Genomic DNA, 18092 nt, shown 5'->3' on the forward strand with positions numbered 1-18092 from the left:
AGGACCGACAGGCGTACCACCGGACCGGAAGACTGACTCGGACCGGATACCGAACGGGCCGGATCCGCATCGCGCCGGTGGTCCCGGAGGACCCCGCGACAATCGCGATGATCGCAAAGGAGGCCACGGCGAGGACTGACAAGCGTAGCGCCGGTCGCAGCAGGCCGGAAAACGGCCCAAGGAAGGCGATGTCAGTGCAGGAGCTGGCAATGTTGAGTTTCGTGGTGAAATTGGCCGCGGAGCAGAAGCACAAGTCTCCAAGAAGTGTGGTAAGTTTAAGATATAAAAACCTCCCAAAATCTCACAATCTAATCGACCTTTTCCCTCAATAGACCGCGACGCTGCCCTCTTCCACCAGATCGTGCACCATCGAACTACGCCGACCCGCCAGCCGACTTTATCACGAGGGTAGTCGTCCCACGTCATGAAGCTGTACAACTCGAGCTACGTAGGCATTTTGGAGTTGATCGCGGTCAAGTTGAGCAGAACGTTAACACTAACACACACTCTCACACTTAACCAAGCAAAACACAAATCAACCCAATTCCTTACTTATCCTCACACACACTCATAATACTCCAGTATTCCTAAGTTCTCATACTTCACAAATCCCTGATTCCCAAAAAACACCCAAAGTTCTAAAACTCTAATGTTCTATGAATAAAAATTCAAAGTTTAATTTTAAATTTCGAAATTCAAAATTCAAGATTCTATAATACTTAAATTCTCAAATACAAATTCATAAAAATCATCAATTCTAAAATTGTACAATTTTAACATTTTAAAATTCTGTAATACATAATTCAAAAAGTCTTAAATTCAAAAATGATAGTCAAAATTCAAAAATAGAAAAAGTTAGCAATTCAAAACATTCTTAAATTCCGCAATTTTAAAATTTTGTCATTCATAATTCAACAAATTAAAAATTGCAAAATATTACTAATCATCAAAAAATTCTAATGTTCTATAATTAAAAATTCAAAGTTTGATTTAAAATTTCGAAATTCAAAATTGGAGATTCTATAATACTTAAATTCTCAAGTTCAAATTCTTAAAAATTAACAATTCTAAAATTAAACAATTTTAACATTTTAAAATTCTGTTAAAAATAATTCAAAAAATCTTAAATTCAGAGTTGAAAAAAAATCATAGTCATAGTTCTAATATAGAAAAAATAGCAATTTGAAAAATTCTTAAATTCCGTATTTTTTAATTTAAATTTCTGTCATTCATAATTCAACAATTTAAAATTGCACAATGTAATAAAAATTATAAAATAATACATTTCAATAATTCTAAAATTAAATTCTATTTTCTAAGCATCTAAAATTCAAAGTTAAAAAAATATTACAATTCTATTTTTTTAAATTTTTACATAAACATCAAATAAAAATGCTTAATTTTAAAATTCTAAAATTACAAAATTGAAAGATTCTTAAATACTCTAACACTTCAATTCTATAAATCTAAAATTCCAAAATTTCTAAAATTCTAAAATTCTGAAATTCTAAAATTCTAAAATTCTAAAATTCTAAAATTCTTAAATTCTAAAATTCTAAAATTCTAAAATTCTAAAATTCTAAAATTCTTAAATTCTAAAATTCTAAAATTCTTAAATTCTTAAATTCTTAAATTCTTAAATTCTTAAATTCTTAAATTCTTAAATTCTTAAATTCTTAAACTCTTAAATTCTTAAATTCTTAAATTATAAAATTCTAAAAATTTAAAATTATAAAATTTAAAACTGTAAAATAAAAATTACAGTAATATTAACATATAACTTTAAAATTTATAATTCTAAAATTTAAATATTTTTTAATTTTAAAATTCTTAAATCAAAAAATTGTAAAATATTCTAAAATTTTGACTCTAAAATTCTTAAGATCTAAATTTCTAATAATCTAAAATTCTAAAATTCTAAAATTCTAAAATTCTAAAATTCTAAAATTCTAAAATTCTGAAATTCTAAAATTCTAAAATTCTAAAATTCTAAAATTCTAAAATTCTAAAATTCTAAAATTCTAAAATTCTGAAATTCTAAAATTCTAAAATTCTAAAATTCTAAAATTCTAAAATTCTAAAATTCCAAAATTCTAAAATTCTAAAATTCTAAAATTCTAAAATTCTAAAATTCTAAAATTCTAAAATTCTAAAATTCTAAAATTCTAAAATTCTAAAATTCTAAAATTCTAAAATTCTAAAATTCTAAAATTCTAAAATTCTAAAATTCTAAAATTCTAAAATTCTAAAATTCTAAAATTCTAAAATTCTAAAATTCTAAAATTCTAAAATTCTACAATTCTACAATTCTACAATTCTACAATTCTACAATTCTACAATTCTACAATTCTACAATTCTAAAATTCTAAAATTCTAAAATTATAAAATTCTAAAATTCTAAAATTCTAAAATTCTAAAATTCTAAAATTCTAAAATTCTAAAATTCTAAAATTCTAAAATTCTAAAATTCTAAAATTCTAAAATTCTAAAATTCTAAAATTCTAAAATTCTAAAATTCTAAAATTCTAAAATTCTAAAATTCTAAAATTCTAAAATTCTAAAATTCTAAAATTCTAAAATTCTAAAATTCTAAAATTCTAAAATTCTAAAATTCTAAAATTCTAAAATTCTAAAATTCTAAAATTCTAAAATTCTAAAATTCTAAAATTCTAAAATTCTAAAATTCTACAATTCTAAAATTCTAAAATTCTAAAATTCTAAAATTCTAAAATTCTAAAATTCTAAAATTCTAAAATTCTAAAATTTTAAAATTCTAAAATTCTAAAATTCTAAAATTCTAAAATTCTAAAATTCTAAAATTCTAAAATTCTAAAATTCTAAAATTCTAAAATTCTAAAATTCTAAAATTCTAAAATTCTAAAATTCTAAAATTCTAAAATTCTAAAATTCTAAAATTCTAAAACTCTAAAATTCTAAAATTCTAAAATTCTGAAATTCTAAAATTAAAAATACCCACATTCCCAAATTTCCAAATTCCCAAATTCCTAAATTCCTAAATTTCTAAATTCCTAAATTCCCAAATTTCTAAATTCTCAAATTCTTAAATTCTCAAATTCCCAAATTCCCAATTTCTTAAATTCCCAAATTCACAAATTCACAAATTCCCAAATTCCCAACTTCCCAAATTAACAAATTCACTAATTCCCAAATTCCCCAATTCCCAAATTTTCAAATTCCCAAATTTTTAAATTCCCAAATTTTTAAATTCCCAGATTTCCAAATTCCCAAATTCCCAAATTTCCAAATTCACAAATTCCCAAATTCACAAATTCTTAAATTCCCAAATTCCAAAATTAACAAATCCCCAAATTCCCCAATTCCCAAATTCCTAAATTCCCAAATTCCCAAATTCCCGAATTCCCAAATTCCTGAATTCCGAATTCCTAAATTCTCAAATTCCTAAATTCCCAAATTCCCAAATTTCTAAATTCCTAAATTCTCAAATTCTTAAATTCTCAAATTCCCAAATTCCCAATTTCTTAAATTCCCAAATTCAAAAATTCTTAAATTACTGAATTCCCAAATTCACAAATTCACAAATTCCCAAATTCCTAAATTCCTAATTTCCCATTCTCAAATTTCAAAACCCAAATTCCCAAATTCACAGATTCCCAAATTCCCAAATTCTTGAATTCCCAAAATTCCAAATTCACAAAATCTTAAATTCCCAAATTCTTTAATTCCTAAATTCCCAAATTCCTAAATTCCTGAATTCCTAAATTCTTAAATTCCTAAATTCCTCAATTCCTGAATTCCTAAATTCCTAAATTCCTAATTACCTGAATTTCTAAATTCTTAAATTCCTAAATTCCCAAATTCCCCAATTCTCAAATTTTCAAATTCTCAAATTCCCAAAATCCCAAATTCCTTAATTATCAAATTCCAAAATTCCCAAATTCCCAAATTCTTACATTCCCAAATTCTCTATTTCCTAAGTTCCTTAATTCCTAAATTCCTGAATTCCTGAATTCCTAAATTCCTAAATTCCTAAATTTTTAAATTCCTTTATTCTCAAATTCCTAAATTCCAAATTCCTGAATTTCTAAATTTATAAATTCCCAAATTCCCAAATCCCCAGATTCCCAAATTCACAAATTCCTAAATTCTCAAATTCCCAAATACTTAAATTACCAAATTCCCAAATTAACAAATTCACTAATTCCCAAATTTCCAAATTCCCCAATTCCCAAATTTTCAAATTCCCAAATTCCCAAATTCTTAAATTCCCAAATTCTTAAATTCCCAAATTCTCAAATTCTCAATTTTAAATCCCAAATTCACAAATTCTCAAATTTCTAAATTCCCAAATTCTTAAAATCCCAAATTCACATTTTCCCAAATTCCCAAATTCTTAAATTCCCAAATTCCAAAATTATCAAATTCAGAAATTCCCAATTTCTTAATTCCTAAATTCCTAAATTCTCAAATTCCTTAATTCTTAAATTCCTAAATTCCAATTTACTAAATTTCTAAATTCCCAAATTCCCAAATTCTCAAATTTCCAAATTCCTAAATTCCTAAATCCTCAAATTCCTAAATTCCCAAATCCCCAAATTCCCAAATTCCCAAATTCACAAATTCCCAAATTCTCAAATTCCCAAATTCCCAAATCGCCAAATTCCCAAATTCCTAAATTCTCAAATCCCTAAATTCCCAAATCCCAAAATTCACAAATCCCCAAATTCTTCAATTCCCAAAATACCAAATTCCCAAATTCCTTAATTCCTAAAATACTAAATTCCTAAATTCCTAAATTCCTAAATTTATAAATTCCTAAATTCCTAAATTCCTAAATTCCCAAATTCCCAAATTCCTTAATTCCTTAATTCCTTAATTCCTAAATCTCAAAATCCCACATTATCAGGTTCTTGAATTCCTAAATTTTCTTATTTCGATATTCCCAAATTTCTAAAATAACATAATACCAAGTTCCTAAAATCACAAATTCCCTAATTTTGATTCGGGATTCCCAGATTCAGAAAATCCCATATTCCCAAAAACTCCACATTCTTCAATCCCCAGATCCCCATGTTTCCTGATTGTAAAAACACTAATTTCTTGTATTCCCATATTCCAAACAAACACACACACACACACACACACACACACACACACACACACACACACACACACACACACACACACACACACACACACACACACACACACACACACACACACACAAAGATTAGTTTTTTAATTAATGATGTATTTTTTGCCTCAATAAATAAAAAAACGAATCAACTGTTTTACTGAACCAAAAGAAATATCCAACGGTCAATTCAAAAACCAAAACCAACGGTCAATTCAAAAACCGATTAAACCGTTCGGGATGGCTGCGTGCGTTTTGTTTTGACCCAGGCGTCACCAACCGTAACCACTCAAAATCGACAACATTGTTCTCGATTTTGTTGCAAATGTTACCGGACGACTGGTCGACAACATTCTGAAACGAATTTCAGAACGAATCGAGAACAATGTTGTCGATTTCCCGGACAGGATTTCTATCCGTGTAATAATCAAGTAATAACTACTTTTAAGGAAGCGAATCAAAAGTATATATATTTTTACTAAACATAAATGTTAATGTGTATTAGTGCTAAGTATATTCGAAAGAAAAGGGAATTATATAAGTATTTATCAAACTAGCCGGTAAGATATCGATGAATTTAGCTGTAGGCGAGAAGCCAAAGTGAGATTAAAAAACACACACACACACATTTGTCTTGCAAGATACTTGTAACATATATACAAATACCTTAAGCAGTTGATACACATGGAAAAGAGAATTCTTAGTCAGTAAGTGAACAACAACAACAAAAAAAAAACAAATATTTATATACACAAACCACAATAAATGGAAACTATTTAAAAATCTCTATATAGGAACTTTTTCAGTGTTTTAGAAGATAGCATTAGATGTGAAAGCAACGTCGCATTGGACGTTACAAGCAAAACAAAAAAGTCTTTACCAACCGAAGAAATTACTAGCAACTAGTGTAAATTGAGCAACGTACTAAACAAACCAAGGTCTGCACAACGACCGCTGCAAATGGCTTCCACAGTCGGGATAACCTGTCAAACCCGCGGGCCCCAGTTGCAGCGGTTCATTTCCTTTTTGACGAGCAGTGAGGATAACATTTTTACATATTAACAACACAGAAAAAAAGTCATGACAATATTTTAGTAAAAAAAAAACAAAACTTAATTTTAAACGAAAGCGTGAAAACGGCAGCACCATCATGCAGCATTTCGATAGCCAATCTCCCACAGCAAAAACGTGAAAAAATTGAAACTGATTTACGAAACTCTGCGGAACAAGAAACAAAAAAAAAATAACTAAAAAAATAAATACCAGCAACAAAAGCTGATCGTATTGAGTAGATCCACACTCTCTGTGCAATCGACTGAATCTTTTCCTTACAATTTGAAAAATCATTTGCATTCGGCAGATTCCCTGGAATCTGCTCGCGCAAACTATTAACACACCATCTGCGTAACGGGGCCCACGTGGCCACACGGCAGAACATTTGAAACCCAAGCTACCTGAAACAAGGGAAAGAGCGCATGAGGAAAATCAAATTCCAGGAAAAAAACAAAACTAAAATCCACAATAATTAGAAAATGACAACTGCGCGCTGCGCAGAGGGTGACGGATGAAGGGTCCACCAAAGGAGACCAAACTTGTTCAAAATTCTAGTCATTGATTTCGGAAAGTACTAGCAAAAACGATAACTTAGTGGAACTAATTTCAAATGTAAACCTTGCAACTTGCTTTAAACAAATTACAAAAAAAAACAACCCTTTAACAAACATTGGTGGACCCCTTACTGACAGCGCGCACACTTGTTCAGATTCTGTGATCCATTTTGGTCGTGGAGATGAGGAAGCTCACCTGAGAGGTTAAATTGAAAAATAAACTTAAATATATAGCAAACCAAATCATTTCCTCTAACTGTACGCGCAGGCGCGCGTGTGTGTGCGTAGCGCAATTAGTCCAATAAACAGAGAATCTAAGATTATGACACACACAAACACACACACACTGGAAGACAGCAAATCTGTGACAACATTTAAACACGTAAGCCGTAGCCAAGGAGCAACAAAAAAAAGGAGTGGTCTTGTAGCGCATTGTTCTATATATCTAGATATATTTTAGTCGGTAAGCCCCAAGTGTGAGGAAAGGAAAATTGTCATAAAAAAGGTGCTCTCGTAATGTAAAATCATTTAAATACAGTACTGTAAGGTGAAAAATTAAAAGGAAAAAAAAAACAAAAAAAAGATCTAGTGGTGTAAGCAATCATTAAGTAAGTGTTTCAAAGGCTTAGTGCGTAAGGAAAACACTGTTTCAGTCATTTCGTAGCGAGTAAGAAGAATTTTTCTGTGACTGGCGGGTAAATCGATCATGGAACGGAAAGTTATCAGTCGAAATTCGGCGTGCATTTGAGTTTTTTTTGTGTCAAAATTTTAAAGAAATTTATCATCAGCCATACGTTGAGACTTTCAAATCTGTTTTTGTGTAACCAAAACAATAATGATAGTTTAGTCAGCTTAACAATTATTTCTACTCCGTTGGAGGCAAAAAAAATAGCAGGTGCAAAAACATCAAAAAACGTAAAACTAAAACAACTGTGACCCTTTTCCTTTTTATTAAATTTGTTAGGGATTGTTTTGTTTAGTGAAATTAAAAATGTAACAATTTGCAGCATCACAAAAAAAACATAGACATGAATATACATTTTCATGAAAAAAAAAAATCAAAATAAATCTAATGAATTTTCATTTACACAAACCGTAAACCAGGTGATATTATTTGGGTTTCGCGATATTCTTCAAAAATATTTGTATGCAATTAAGATTTATCAAGAAATTCATTTGAAAAATGTTTCAATGATTATTCACTCAACTGCTTATAATATCAGACAGGATTTTCAGATCAACAATATTAAGCTTTAGCTTCAAATTTTTTTGGTAAGACTAAACTTTTATCAAGCTAAAAAAAAATTAATTTGGTGAATATTATACTCTTTTCATAAACATGAATGAACCGATGAACTAAAAACTAATAATTTTAGTGTAGTTAAACCGGAATTTTGGTATTTTTTCATTAATTTATATAGATCGTCTGATATATGTCTGGTACACATATTTTTAAAGGCAATTTTTTTTAACAAGACAACTTTTTTTTTGGTGGATCAACTATGGCCCCCTGGATCAACTATGGCCCCATTTTAAATCCTTTGTGGTCGTACAAAGAACATTGTATTCAGAAAAATAAGCTTTATCGTTGTGCTTGTGAATAATAACATCACAAATTTAAGCTTAATTTTAGGACCCAATTACAGGCATTTTATTGGCAAAACATTCAAAAAATGTTCGGTTTGCAATTATTTTATGAAAATGCTTCTTGAAGAAAAACCATTCCAAAAAACATTACGAAATTTGAGAAAATTTACTAAAATTTTCCTTTTTTGACTTTGTTGATCGAACTGAAATAGTAGTTTATGCAACAAGTTGTAAAAAGTAGATTTTTTCAGCAGGAGCCGTAAATTTGAATGGAATTTTATGTCAATCATCCATGTGGTAAGTAAATTCACCGTTCAAAACAAAAAAATATTGAAAAATGTTACTTTTCGATACCAAGGCTGAAAAGTTCTACTTTTCAGCACTCATTTCAGTGCTGAAAAATAGAACTTTTCAGCACTGGTTTCGTCGTCGCTGGAAAATGACAGGAAAAGTAAATAGTTTCACGACGGAATTGCAAAAAAAAGTTTTTCTTAGTTTCTTCTAATAAGCCCTCATTTTTTAACTCGCCTTAACTTGGAAACTAGTAGTTTGATCTTCATTGCTCTTTTCAATAAAAAATCCAAATTAAAAAAATCTAAAAAAATACTAAGATGTCCAAAATAGGTGTTTTAAGCCCTTTCATAAGAATGATAAGAATGATGACGAAATGATTAATAATTTCGAAATTATTTGTTCTGAAAAGAGCAGAAAATTTCACAAAAGTTTAATTTTAAACATTGAAAATAGAACCAATAATTTACGAGATATCGCGAGTTTAAAAAAGAGCTTGACACTGAGAAAAACTAATTTTTCACTAAGGTCCACAAAATGCATTTTCGCATTTATAACATTTAATTCAATTAAAAGTAATAGTTGTGAAATTATTAATTTCTTTAACCGCAAATTCGCAAATTTTGTGTTCTGCTGAAAATACCCTATTTTTCTGAAATATTTTGTGATTGTGTTGCACTAATAACGCAAATGCTTTTTTTAGTTGTTGTCCCCCACCTTTCAAAATGTTAGGCCACAGACAAAATATTACTAAAAATAAAAAAAAACATTTCAAGGAAATCTATTGTAAAATGTTTAGAGGGCTTTTCATAAAATTCATTTCAAAAAATACATTTTTAATCATTGAATTTACATGTAGTTTTTTAACTTTAACAAAAATCAATCCATTATAAGAACTCTGGTTTACGGTATGCTTGAGAAATACAACATTTTTACTTGTGCCTCATTTAAATTTTTTAAAACAGTTATAAATTTGTTTCTAAATTTTGACTTTGTTTTACACAAAATCTGATGAAATTCTAGTCCACGCACTGTTTTTGGTGGAGCCTCAAATTACAACGAAATTTGAATACATTTTTTGTTAGAGAAAACAAAAACGCGCACGAAATGATATGTAACTCATTCTGAATACCTCCTGAATTTGATTGATTAACTTTAACTCTCCCATATATGTAGATTTATTGTCAAAAAGAGAAGAAAAAAAAATGCCCGCAAAATTGCTGTACGTAGTTTGCTGACTGTTCCACACCCACACTGGTAGTCGATAAGTTCCAAATAAAAACAAACAAAAAATGAATTTCATCCATTACAACGAATGATACTACTATTCTGATAAGCATTAGCAAACTCAGCCAACAAACTAAAAGAGACAAGCAAACGCCAGAGAAAGATGGGATGTTCCTGGCACAGAAAACTGGCCTCCCGCCCTTTTTGTGGTTATCAGTATATCAAAAACAAATCAAGCAAACCAAAGAATTTGCGCAATGAGAAAAATTTAAACTTTTTTTTTGAAAATTAACTCGTACTTGTTGTGCCTAAATCCCACAAAAGAAACCAGTTGTAAAAGTACTCGTTGTTGCAGTCCAAAATGAGAAAAATTTCAGATAAGGTATACTTACATATCATGCCATTACACTCTTGTTATCAGTTTCAGTATTTAGTTCTAATCTTACTAGTAAACAATTACTCCAACGTGCATTTTCCCTAAACTTCCTAATAAAATTACCAAAAAAGCAAGTGGTTCACATCAGCCAGAAAGCACACGACTAACCTGTGTCGATGCAAGTCTTCTTACGTTTAGTTCAGTAAGACTATTTATTGTTTTAACTTTGTTTTTGTTAGCCCGAAGTAGCAAACCATTTTGCGAGACCATCACACCGTGAAATTGAATGATATTTCCCCTCTTTTAAAAAAAAATCGTGTTGGCTGTGAAACGTCCTCGTCTCGCCAGAAAACGGAAATCATCCCGAATTATTTAGACTAAACTAAGGCAACGCAAACACTCCCACAAACACCCCGGTTGTCACGCTAAGTTAGCTTTAAAACTAAAAGTGACTTGCTTTTTTTATGTTTTCGGATACAAATGCGATGTTTTTCTCGTGCTACGAGAAAATACATAATATTTCTGTGATTTTCATCTTCCTTCTGACTAAATTAATGATAATTAAGTAAAGAAAGCCACACAATTAGTGGTCGAGAGTAATAGAAATCAGCGATGCTGGATAAAATTTAAGCAAACTTAAATTATTATTTCTAACTTTAGATTAACTTAGTGGAATCGATTAGGTTTATTCATTTATATCGATAGTAACAGACTAACTTATCACAATTTATTCACTTAGATACTTTACCAACAAGCTCTTTTCGAATGAGCTATTCATAAGAATCAAAAATATATCAGAACAAAAAAAAAACACAGGAAAAAGTTCAAAATCTGGACTATGACAAATAAAGCGAATCAGTGACAAAACGAGCTGCAAGCTGGATTGTGGCTTAATCGAACTGGATTTTATACCACATGGATATTAGTTTCCATCATAAAGAACATGCTAAAACCCCGTTGAATAAATCCCATTTTGGTTTTTACACTCACAGAAAAATAGACGTAAATCTAGTTGTGAACACAACGCATGAAAAGTATGAAGTGATCGTAAAAACAGCTTCAAACAACTGTCAAACGCGTGGTCACAACCAGGTGGTTATTTCGACATTCAAATTGACCGTTAAATTCATGATTGATGGATTTGAAAAGAGATTTACGTCAGTTTGTCTGTGGTCAAACTAAAAGGACAACAAACTGTCACTTTTCGCACACCGCTCACGCACACTATCAAAACAAATGTTTGGTGGTGTGCGTGAGCACCTTGTAAAAGTGCTCATTTGAAAACAATCGTCTCCTAATCATCGAGGTTCGAGTGTATTCAAGAAAATCTTAAACTTCTTTTTAAAAAAAGTTCATACTTGTTTTTCTAACGTATTCGTTTTATAATTTCCATCTAGATTGTTCATTAAGTTGATCAAGAATTAAAAAAAATCCTCACAATTGTTTGTACTACCAGAAATTCCCACATTCCAGCCAAAAACAGCAGCAAAAGCAATTGAATCAACCTTTACCAGAGTGCAATCATACGAATCGTGCCATGCGCAAAAGTAAAATAGGGATGCAGTGTGATCATAGAAAAAATCCCACAAGATTCACGTGCAATCGACACTACCTACTTATGATCTGGCCTGATGAGTCTGTTACTAACGTAAAGAGAGGAACCAACCATAAACTAAACAAAATAAAACAAACACACACTACAGATCCGTCTCGTAGAGAGTACGAAACAAATAAACAAAGTAAAACAAACCGAATATGAAACCTGCAAGGTGCACACATACGACAACAGAAAAGAAAGCAACAAGATAAGGCAACTTAAGAAACCCTCGTATACTAATTAGAAGAAAGATAAAAAAAGTGCTCATCGTTGGAGGTGAATCAGAACAGCCACAACGATCCATATCGCGAACCAAAACAAGACAAGTGGAAAAGTAAAATAAAACAAAAACAAAGCTGAGTACACACAAATAGAGAAAACAAAAATACACACACATTCAAACGTACCTGCAAATCGAAGAAATAAATCAAATCTTAAGTGATCGATATCAAAAAGAAGGGACAGAAGGAAGAGGTTAATAAAAATCACAATTATTAACCATATAAGGTAAGCAAATTTTTGTTATTGTTAACGGATGAAGACAAAATCCAGCAAACTAGGAAGCAAGAAGGAAGAAGAATCAAAAGTCCACTAAACTTAGGGTGCGGATAATCAACGGAGAACGTGGTCAGCGTGGATGAAAGCCCTCCGCCAACATAAAATGGACATTATACGTTAACAAATTGCCATAAATATCGTTGATTGAGAATTTGGTGCTAAAGAAATCTAAAGTTACGACTAAGCATAACTTGATTTTAAAATAAATTAAACCAGAACAAATCGTGCGTGGGCGCGACGTTTAAATCAATAACACATTCACTATAGCTGATGGTAGATCAAGTTACAACTAGAAAACGTCAATGTAAGCGAATTTGCATATTCTTACTACTGCAGCGACCTCAAATTTAAATCATTAAATTTGTCCATTTTCGAACCTCACCACAGTTCTGACCATGCGCGCTTACGCAAGCATAAATAATTTTACCCGTCGACTCGCGTTGCGCGACAAATAATTAAGCTTATGTACAGGTGTGGATCATGAGTCATCCTCACCTGAAAAGCCCTTTATTAAATTTCGCCAATTGTTAGGCAATCAATAAAATGGTTAAGCTTTCAATTATGAATGTGCGATGTTATTTCACAGGGGAAATTGAGGGTGTGGCTTAACCGAATTCATTGGCATGTTTGTTCAATGGAGAATTCGACCTTCTCATTATTGACCAACATTTTGAGAATGTTTTAGGAACATAATTTTGATATTCCAATAACATAATTTAAAGTTTCACGACAATGGTTCGAACCCATGACTTCCGATTTTGAGGTGTACTCACTACACCATACGGAAAGTCATGAAGAATTGCAGAGGTCTGCATAATTTAATTCATGAGGTTCATCGATGCTTCTCATCGAAACGGACCACTTTTAGTAGAACAAAATTTAGTAGAGTTTTCGGGGACTGACTATAAAAACCCCAAAATTCTTGAGGAGGGCAGTTAGTTCCAGTTAGTTCCAGTCAGTTCCAGCCAGTTCAAGCCCAGTCCAGTTCCAGATCCTGAAGAAGCCCCAGACCAGCCGGACCCGCCAGCAGCCACCAGTAGCAGAGGCCCCAGTCCAGCCGGACTTAGCGGTGGAGGCCGCAGTCCGCCGGGACTTAGCCGCTGTGAAGAGTCCGCCGGGACTTAGCCGCTGTGAAGAGTCCGCCGGGACTTAGCCGCTGTGAAGAGTCCGCCGGGACTTAGCCGCTGTGAAGAGTCCGCCGGGACTTAGCCGCCGTGAAGAGTCCGTCGGGACTTAGCCGCCGTGAAGAGTCCACCCGGGACTTAGCCGTGAAGAGTCCACCCGGGACTTAGGAGTTCGGGGTCTGGCATGGCTCGGCGAAGAGGTCTGGAGGACAAGTCTGGCTTCAACGTAGAGAATTGGCTCGACGAAGATCTTAATGCAAAGTGATGTGATCGTGCGCGTAAAAGTTGAAAGTGTTACCGCAAAAATGTAATCTTCAAAAAGTGTAATATACAGATAAGTGAAGTTTATGATCTGTTTTGACTCTACAAGTAAATATCACAAAAATCCTGAAAGCCTAAACCGCTCGGGCCGTTCAGGTGGTGACTAGCGGAAAGCAACGCTGTGTGTGTTTGGAATCGCCATTATGATTGGACAGAACCGAGAGTTGAAAATGTGACTATGTGTAAAAGTTAATGAACAAAATGATTTCGCGAAGTAACAAACAGTTAAAATAATGTAAAAAAAAAACGTTAAATTGAAGAAAATGTTATGTGAGGAGTTCTAAGATGGAAGCAAATGTGCAGCAAGATGCAACCAAAACGAGATCGACCAATGGCAGAAGCATCGAAAATTTCAAAACCGGCCAACGATGGACAACACTAGGGATTCAACAATGACGAGATCATCTGGATCAACTGGAGACGAAATTCAGCCGCATCGGACACCCAAGAAGACGACCATGGAAATCTGGCAGTTTAGGGTGAGTAAACAAAAGTTATACCGAAATTTGATGTAAATAGTTAAAAACACGCTTAAAAGGGTGCACAGCAACCAAGGAAGTTGTTGTCTTCTTATGCCAAAATTGACAAACTTACGGACCCAATCCTGCACAAATCTGATTGTAAAAACAGGCAAATTTTGTTGTAAATCACTTAGTAGACAGTACTTTAGGGGATGAATAAAACATTATATCGATAGTTCCCGTAGTTTCGAAAATACTAAAATATCTGTAACAAAAATCTTGGTGCAAAAGCTCTTGTTGATGTGCACCGTTAAAGATGGCGAATTTGGAGATGACGGATTTAATCCAGCTTATTCCAGAATTTGATGGGTCATTAGACTCACTGGAGCAATTTTTAATATTAATAGAATATTATGCTGATCAAATTCCTGAAGGCGAAGATCAAAGTAAATTTTTAAATATTGTTTTTATGAAACTAAAATTTAAGGCAGCAGCACGTATTAACCGAATTTATGCAAGCACTTGGGAAGAAACCAAGGCAAATTTAATTAGAGAGTTTGGTATCAAAACTACTTTTGGTAGTATAATTGAACAAATTGAAACTCTGAAACAAGGACGGGATGAATCATTTAAATCATATGCACTTATTGAATTGATATGATTGATGAATTAGAAAAAAAACGATTGTTATCAAGAGAACTGAATGAATCAAACAAATGTGTTACAAATACTGATTTTTTATATAGAAAAATAAACATGAAAAAAGAATATATGATTGATTTGATATGATAAATGAATTAATGTTGAGTTAAACAAAATATGAATGATTATTATCTAAAAAAATGCGCAAACAAGAATGTTATGAATTTGGGATGAAAGATAATTTTTATATATGATTGAATTGATGGGGTTTAAAAAAGAAACAGATTAAGAAAAATACCAGTACTGAGTTTATACATTATTTTTATTTATTTTTTTGAAAACCACGTGAAGCGATAATGATCAAATATAAACATAATAATGAAGCAGTGATGAAACACGTTAAAACAATTAAGAAGCTGTTGGGTTGCAATTTTGGGAATATACTTAATTGAGCTTAAATGGGTTAACAGGGTTTTAGAAAAACAATTACGCAATTTTTAACTACAAATAAAAACAAATCAAACGGACTGAACAATAATGAAATTTCAACGACAAGCAAATGAAGATGGTGTGATTATTAAATGTTCCAAAACAACATGTATGCAAGTAAGAATGTGTGTGAGAATAATTGGACAAGGGAAGGCCACCCAGAATGAAAGTTGAATGTAAACATGTGTTTTATAATTTACTTAACAATGGATTAAGAATATATTTTCAGATTTTTATACGCTAATACGAAGGATTTACAGGAAACCATTGGAAGACGATCAAGAAGACAACAATTTCAACAAGGACGAATATGAACTACAGCTCAAGGAAAGGTAAAATTTGTGAGTATATCGTGGGGAATCTAAAAAGATCGAAAAGAACGGTATAAGTTCCGATCTAGGGATACATAAACTGATAAAGCAACGCCAAAGGGGAAAAAAAAAGTAGACAATTATACTCTATGGGGAGAGTTTTTATGTCGAATAAAGCTTCAAAACAGTTGTAATCCATGGGGGGATTAAATATGTTAATAACATTTCAAAACATTTGCACTTTACGGGGATAGTCAAATGATAATTAAAGGGAATGGATAAATAATGCTTCAAGGGAAAATCAAGGGATAAATAATGCTTCAAGGGATTTTTAAGGGATAAAATAATGCTTCAAGGGAAGAACACCTTTAAACTGATAAAATTCAGAGGGAAAAAAACAGAACATTATCATTAGACTGAAAATTGAACCAACAAATTTTCTTGCAAAATCAACATTTTATTGCGAATTGCTCAAATAAACAAATTGACTGAATGAGTGTAACAGATTTGAAAACACTGAATTACATACAGATTTCATAAAAAGTTGGAATAACAGAAAGGATATTTTAACATACGCAGTTTTGCAATGACAAGATGATAGGACGTATAGATCAATGAAAAACTTTATAGAGTAATTTTTTTTATTCAAGTATAACAATAATAGTCAATTAGAACTGATTTTTTCAAGTATTAAAAAAAATAGAACTGATTTCATATAAAAATATCAACAAGATTTATAAGATTGTAAGTAAATTTGAATTTCAATTTTGCACAGAAATTAAATGATAGATTCCTGAAAATTATAAAATATTGTTCATGCGAAGAAAACAAGTTTTAAATTTTTGTGGGAGAAACAAAACTAAAAACTGAAGCAAAATATGGCAGAGACGGGAGACGAAACACAAGGATCGACGCGTTCGTATCCTGGTTCTACGCGTTCGTATGCAGAAGTTTGTGATGGCAAGATGGTGAGTGGCAAAGTCATGCGGGAGGTTGGACAGGTAACGGTGTTGATGTTGTTGTAAAAGGTCATATCAATGAGGATCAAGTACGAATTAAAACGCAATTTTAGTAACGAGACATTCACGTAAAACAAATCACTAAATCGAAATGAGGAATCAAGCGAAGTAAAGATGATTGAAATGCGAAACATCAATTATGGAACAAAAATGCATACTACACGCCTGAAACTATTGAAAAGGAGAAGATCATGATAAACAAATGATAACATCATCCGATGTCATTAATTTACAAAAGCCAAAGTTGCAAATTACACGAAAAGACAATTTTGGACAAACAACATTTCCTAAACAAGAATTACATCAACCGATGTCAATAATTTGAGATTGTCAAAGATACAAAGCAACTGGAAAAGTCAATTTTGGACAAAAAAATACTGGGTTTACGTAAATTCACAATACTCAGCAAGTGAGAAGTCAATGCACTCTCAAAATTGACCACATTCAACTCACAGTTGAGTTATGAAGCATAATTCATGATGGAAACGACAATTGCACTAATCGACGAAATTCAACACCTTAGCCTCGAAAACTGACCAATTGACCAAGTCACTGTGGAATGAATAGCCTCACGATAAAGACGATTTTTGATGGAAGACGACGACGATAACAACCAGCCGATCAACACAGTTCTACAACAACAACAAATTTTGCTTACAGTGGGAAAAATGCAATTATTTTTTTAGGAGAGATAATGAAAATTAATTTCAAATGCAAGTTTATTTAAATCAGTTTCAATGAAAATATTTTTACAAGAGAAGTTCAAAACAGTAATTCAAGTAATTTAACAGGACAGAAGATCAAAAGAGTAATGAAAATAATTTTACAGTAGAAAAATCAAAAGAGCAATTATAATTATAAAACAATTTACAAGAAAGCACAAGAAGAACAAATTGTAAACCGCGCGATCACTACACCCGACAATATTCTTTCCATAGATGATCATTTCTTTCAGACGATCATCTAGCTGATAAGTGTGGGGGAGATTAACCAAACCATTTTTTTAAATCATTTTTTTTATAGCCAGCCATTGAAGTATCTTTTTATGAATTTTTGCAAAGTGATTTTTACACAATTTAAATTATTGACTTTGGGAATATTATTTCAACCTACAAATAACTTTCAATAGATGTTCTTAATCCTTTTCAAGAATACAAACATCTAGCTGGTAAGTGTGGGGGAATGCAGCGACCTCAAATTTAAATCATTAAATTTGTCCATTTTCGAACCTCACCACAGTTCTGACCATGCGCGCTTACGCAAGCATAAATAATTTTACCCGTCGACTCGCGTTGCGCGACAAATAATTAAGCTTATGTACAGGTGTGGATCATGAGTCATCCTCACCTGAAAAGCCCTTTATTAAATT

The sequence above is a fragment of the Culex pipiens genome, chromosome 2 (genome assembly GCF_016801865.2).
Source record: "Culex pipiens pallens isolate TS chromosome 2, TS_CPP_V2, whole genome shotgun sequence".
Lineage (NCBI taxonomy): Eukaryota > Metazoa > Arthropoda > Insecta > Diptera > Culicidae > Culex > Culex pipiens.